The sequence below is a fragment of the Danio rerio genome, chromosome 6 (assembly GCF_049306965.1).
Source record: "Danio rerio strain Tuebingen ecotype United States chromosome 6, GRCz12tu, whole genome shotgun sequence".
NCBI lineage: Eukaryota > Metazoa > Chordata > Actinopteri > Cypriniformes > Danionidae > Danio > Danio rerio.
The window spans coordinates 790,951-796,007 of NC_133181.1; the positions used below are offsets into that span (position 1 = coordinate 790,951).

At 36.0% G+C, this 5,057-nt stretch overlaps 1 long non-coding RNA gene across 1 annotated transcript; it reads right to left on the reverse strand.

Annotated features, from left to right (window-relative positions):
• Positions 1 to 1,182: 1,182 nt before the first annotated feature.
• On the reverse strand, positions 1,183 to 3,167 carry LOC137495905 (uncharacterized). Its single transcript, XR_011015883.2, has 3 exons — positions 3,070 to 3,167; positions 2,424 to 2,471; positions 1,183 to 1,570 (listed from the first exon to the last, which is right to left on the reverse strand). It is a non-coding gene; the product is annotated as an uncharacterized lncRNA (long non-coding RNA).
• Between the last annotated feature and the right edge of the window lie 1,890 nt (positions 3,168 to 5,057).

The window sequence follows — 5,057 nt, forward strand, 5'->3', positions numbered from 1 at the left end:
CGTGAAAAGTAACGCCGTCATACTCCCGTTTGCATTTGTTTTAAAAGACGAAATGCAGCCGTTTGTATCTCTGGCTACATAAATCGCGCTCTCCAAAAATGTATACTGGAGTACGTGCTCACTATGAGCCTATGCTGCAATAAATATAGTGAATAATTGGCGCGATGCAACAGACTCGTAAAGGGAATGAGAGATGAGACTCTTATTGGTAGACTATTTCGCATCTCGGCTGGGACAGTTGTCATTTCTGTGTGGAGTTTGCATGTTCTGCCCGTGTTGGCGTGGGTTTCCTCCGGGTGCTCCAGGTTCTCCCACAGTAAAAACATGCGCTATAGGGGAATTGGACAGGCTAAATTGTCCACAGTGTATTGCAGCTGGAAGGGCATCTACTGTGTTAAGCATATGCTGGATAAGTTGGTGGTTCATTCCACTGTGGCAACCCCTGATAAATAAAGAGACTAAAGCAAAAATAAAATATGATATGTTGATATATTCATATTTTAAAGACATGGCACAGGAAAATGTAATTTATTTTAGTGTTTCTTGTACAATTCGAGACGCACTTCATATCGTATACCAATCATGCAGTGGAGATTGTTGCTTTTTAAAGAAAACAGACCTTAAACGCACCGATTTTGTAACTGCATACAGTTCATTGAAATAGCTTGACCCGGGCTACTGCAAAACTAAAAAGTCCTGCATACTTCTGCATGCACCCACACTGTAAAAAATGTTACTTAGATCTAACTTATAAAAAGTGTGGCAAGTGGTTGCATCGGACGTTTTAGGTTGATTCAACTTCCAGCCTTTTTTAAGTATTTTAAACACTAAAACATTGCTTAAAACAAATGCAATAAAATTAAGTTGAGCCAACTAATATTTCTAAAATTACTCAAATCAGATAAACTTACTTTTTTTGTTAAACTTAACTTACTTATACATTGCTATATGTTGACTGTACTCATTTTAATTAAGTATTATGAACTTAATGATTTAAATAAAATTAACCATGCATATGTCATTTAAAACTAATTTAATTGACTTCTGGCTGTAACCTCAGAAAATAAATCTTTGTTTCTATATTGTAAGCACAATATACACTAGTAAAAACAGATAAACAGACTTTCCTGTCAATAACAATTAAATAAGAATGGGAAGATGGATTAAAGACCATAACATGTATTCAATATCAATCGATGTTCCTTTTAATAGTGACTACAAAATAGGCCATTAATGTGGCTACACATACACAATACATAAATAAAAACATTAATAATACCAGATCCTATTGAGAAATCATCCAAGGCAACTCAGTGAGGAGATTTGCATATTTTGATAAAGATTTAGGATGCATAATGTCCAGTCCCACAAAGAGTCTCTAATATATCTCAAATGTATACAGTTTTGATGGATACTTGAAGTCGAGGACATCGGTAAGTCCAAACAGGAGCCATCATGCATTTGACAGGTTTGGCAAACCTCTGACAGTCCTATGATAATCCAAACTGTGTTGGGCTGATGGCAAATTTTTCCCGTGGGCAGCCGCATGCACCTCTGATTCCTCACAACTCTATTGGTAGAGACAAAAAGAAACAGGAGTTCAGGTGGTTGCTACCAAACAACATTAAATAGCTAAATACTGAATAGGAAATAACTACAAGTGAAGTTACAAAAGTCCAGTGAGAATGATGCATGGATGAAACACCTTAGTTTATCAGTTAAAAATTACCTTAGTTAAAATTACCTAACTTCTATTTAAAAAATAAAAAAAGGTTATAGAGGTTGTGTAATTACATTATTCCAGGTGTTTTTAGTTATCAAATTTTAAAGAAAACTGTGATTTTTCTCAGTGTAACAGTGCATGTCATTGTGTTTTCCTGTCAATCAAAGAATTGTTAAAATTTAGGTATTACATTTTTTGTTTATTTTGGCAACTTATAAAGCATAAGAATGTGTATTTAATTTAGATATTAAAACTGTTTGAAAATGGCTATATGAAAATTATAGAATACAAGTTCTATAATTTAAATGTCATCTTCATTTTGCACCAAACTTTGCACGTCATAATACAAATTTTATTAAATAAATAAATAAATACATTGCCATTTTACACATTACATTAAGGTTTACATTAAATTTTTGCTAAAGCTACATTTAATTGACTTTTTCTTCAAATTTAATGTCACTGGCAAATGACAGTTCAGTGATTCAGTGTTATCAGTTAGCTTTATTGAAAGACTGACAGATAATAAGAAACTGCATTAGGATATTTTTATACTGTTTTTACTGTTGCACACATAAAAAAATCTTCAGATATCAAATGTAAGTTAATTCTATGGAGCCCACTATTGTTTGCAATTTTACCAATGTTTTACTTGCCTGCAAATAATTATAGCTGTAGTTGTATCTAATGTTTTTCTTACCTGGATGTGAAGTTTGAAGATCCACAGGTAACAAAATCACTTTGGTATCTAAAGACCAAGAACATGCATTTTAGAATGAGGTGCATACAATTTAAATGGTTCTGTAAACATCAGTAGTAAATGTAATTTAAGTTAAAATAAATTGTAAATCTGTAATTTATTCACTATGCAGCATTAAAAAACTTATGGACTAAATCTCTAAAACACAAACTTTAAGTTATACTTTCTCTTACGTTAAACACACACTACTTAACTGTTGCATACGTTTCTGCATTTAATATCCATCCTTAATGTGCTGCTATAACTTAGGTGAGCTAACTTTAGCTAATTTAGCGCTAGCAAACTGAACCCCCACACCCCGACCGCCCACCAGTGACCTTGTTAATCGGTTCTGCAACGTTAGTTATACCTACTAAGTGTTTTAAAACTACTTTCACTATTTTTTCTCAATAATATCACTTTTAATCGTTAGCATAAACTAGCGTTGGTTAGCGTTAGCCAACTTAGCTTTCCATGTGAGAGCGGTCTAACTGTTAACATACCTGAGGCTACAGTACAATTTACAAAGCTAAAACCTCACCTGCCTAGCGAAGACAGCAGTTTTGCATGACTTTACAATTATCATTCGGCTAAATTTGCAACTTACCGTGTTAATCAGATCCGCTGCTGGGAGCAGTTAATGTCGACCATTGCAGAAGCTGCGTCTGCCTGCTAAATCCCGGGCAATGAAAAAGGAGTCACGCCAAACTATTAAAATCACGTTTTATGAACACCTGCCCACATCGACAGCTGCTCTAATAAATTGTCTGTGTCAACTCACTTTTATAACATTTATTCTACACAATAACCACGTAAAAAAATCTACTCAAATAAATTGCATTAGTTTTATTCAAAATATACAGTTATATAAAAACTGATATATTTTAAGTAAAGAGGAAGCAAATTTAATTTTTTTGGTATAAAACAAATAAAATTAACTAGATTGCAATTATTTAAAGTAGATAGAACCAACTTTGTGAGTGTAGCACTTTTTACAGTGCAATTAGGAATATTAATATGCATTAGTTTCAATGAGTTTGACTGGACATTATTTCAAACACCTGGCAACCCTGTTTGGTCTTAAAGAGACACACGTCATGATTTTGCCAAATCCTGGATTAACATCTGTTGATCCTGAAACATAATTTTTGTTGAAAAATGTAATCCAAACCCACTCCCTACCCCTAAACACAACCATAACTGTAGATTATTCCTAAAATCAGTGGGGAATAAAAGTTGGAGGACACTCATGTAGAAGTGCGTAACCCTAACCATAAGCCTACATCTAACCTGTAAACATATCCCTCATTTCTGATTGGCTGATTGGAATGTTGTTCCAGGATCAATACCGATGTTAATCTACAAACATGTCATACTTGGTGAATAACAACAATAATGTTATATTAGATCACGGGACAGGTTGGCGTAAAAGAGACAGCTCAGCCCCCAAAACTAAACTATATCTCCTAGTTTCCTTCATCTGTTGAACTCAAATTAAATATACTGAGGAATGCTGAAAAACACACACACACACACACACACACACACACACACACACACACACACACACACACACACACACACACACACACACACACACACACATATATAAATATATATAGTTTCTATGGATGTCAATGTTTTCCCAGCGCTCTTCAGAATCTCTTGTTTTGTATTCAACAGAAGAAAGAGACTCCTTAAAGTGTGTGTATTTTTGGGTGAACTGCCCCTTTAAGAGTGGATGGATTTCAGTGGATGTCAGATATGTTTGTCTCATGAGTTCAGATTACTCTAGGTGTGTGTTCTTCCCTGATGACACTCTTGTGTGTGTGTGTGTGTGTGTGTGTGTGGTGTTTTCTGGTTTTGTCATCCAGGGTAATGCAGGTTGAGTGTTTGGCCTGCCGGACGCTGCAGTGATGTTTAATGTGAAGTGATGGAGGTCGTAACCAGGTGTCTGACAGCCTGACAGATTGTTGACACCCAAACATCTACAACTATTTTTATCCGTCCGTGTGTTTCGCTGCGAGCCACTTCAGACTGACCGATCACCAGAAACATCTGAACGCCTGCTGAGCAGAAGGTGTGTGTGTGTGTGTCACTGGAGGGCTCTGGTTATTTCCTGCTACATGTGTTTGATCACATAGTTTACTGTGTGTGTGTGTGTGTGTGTGTGTGTGTGTGTGTGTGTTTTACCTTGTCATCCTGTGACAGATCAAAAGACAGACATGCTGGAAATAAAACCAGCCATGACCTTGAGCGTACACACGCACACACACACACACACACACACACACACACACACACACACACACACACACACACACACACACACACACACTCACACACACACACACACACACATCAAGTTTTCAAGTTTTATGGTCTCTCCTTATATCTGTAATGATGTTTGTAGTTTTCAGACTGTAAACTCATTCCTCACAGCAAACAATCTGCACTTTTACATCTACAAAATTAACTGGTATTGCTATACTTGTGGGGACATTTGGTGCTCATTATGCGATTAATACCAGGAGGACAACACACAATCACACGTCGGCTGGTAAAGAGATGTAGGTATCTTCAGGTGCGTGTGTG